Here is a 1366-nt window from a genome sequence, read left to right as displayed (position 1 = left end):
CGTGGGGAGTCCCTGGCGAGCAGATCCGGGGAGTGTGCTTCAGTCCGCCCGCCTGTCCATCCGCAGGGGCTGTGTCTCTCCAGGAGGCCGCCGCGGCCTGTTATGCGGTCCCTCCCCACCCCAGCCCTAGGATTGGTCTCACCAGAAAGGCTTGAATCACTTTTCTCCCAGGTGAAAACGTGGACACACCCCAGTTCCTAAAGCAATGAAATCCTTTGTTGAAGCTGAAAGGAACGTTCAGAGGCTGAACGGGAAGGTACCAGGTGAATAAGAAGTTAATCACCGTGTGGGGTGCAGAGCAAGCCCTGACTGCACCCAAAAAGAATCCAGTCGGCTTGTCTCAGGCAAAACAGAGCACAGAACCCCCCAAAGCGTTTCTTTTTAGGCTGAGCACATGGGTAGACCTAAAGTTAAGCAAAATGTAGGTGTTACGTAATAATAGATCTTACTGAAAATAACTACAAATCTGAAGAAGAAAACCACCACATACACAACTGTTAATGTAGGTTTTGAAGGAAAACAACAAGAAATAAAAGTGGAGTCAACAGTTCCATGGTGCCTTGGACATCTGAGCTTTATAAATAAAGCATTGTAAAGTCAGATCTCGGACAGTAATCAGATGGCATCCTTCCTGTTGTATTTCATTTAATGTGTAAGTTTTTTAAAAAGGTAGGCAGCTGGCCGAAACCGGTTTGGCTCAGTGGGTAGAGCGTCGGCCTGTGGACTGAAGGGTCCCGGGTTCGATTCCGGTCAAGGGCATGTACCTTGGTTGCGGGCACATCCCCAGTGGGGGTGTGCAGGAGGCAGCTGATCGATGTTTCTCTCTCATCGATTTTTCTGGCTCTCTATCCCTCTCCTTTCCTCTCTGTAAAAAATCAATAAAATATATTAAAAAAAAAAAAAAGGTAGGCCGCTGGTCGAGTAGGTTATGTCTGTGCACTTTTAATTACTCAAGGGCCTTCCCCCAGAGCAGGTTGCTCATTGCTATAGGTTGTGCGGTTCTAAACATCTGGTCTCCAACCCGAGTTCCGGACAGCGAAAAACTGCTGACACCACTTCAGTTTGCTTATAAATTAGAATTAAACCCTCCCCCCTTTTTTTATCCTCACCTGAGGAGGATTTTTTTCACTGATTTTTAGAGAGAGTGGAAGGTGTAAAGAGACAGACAGACAGGGAGAAAGAGAGAGAGAGGGAGAGAGAGAAACATGGCTGTGAGAGAGACACATTAATTGGTTGCCTCCCGCACACACCCCAACTGGGGCAGGGGTTGAATCTGCAACCCAGGTACGTGCCCTTGACTGGGAGTTGAACCCACAACGCTCCGGTGTGCAGGCGGACGCTCTAACCACTGAGCATGCCGGCCAGG

This window comes from Plecotus auritus (assembly GCF_963455305.1).
Source record: "Plecotus auritus genome assembly, chromosome: 8".
In the NCBI taxonomy this organism is placed as follows: Eukaryota; Metazoa; Chordata; class Mammalia; order Chiroptera; family Vespertilionidae; genus Plecotus; species Plecotus auritus.
This window is presented reverse-complemented; position numbering follows the sequence as displayed.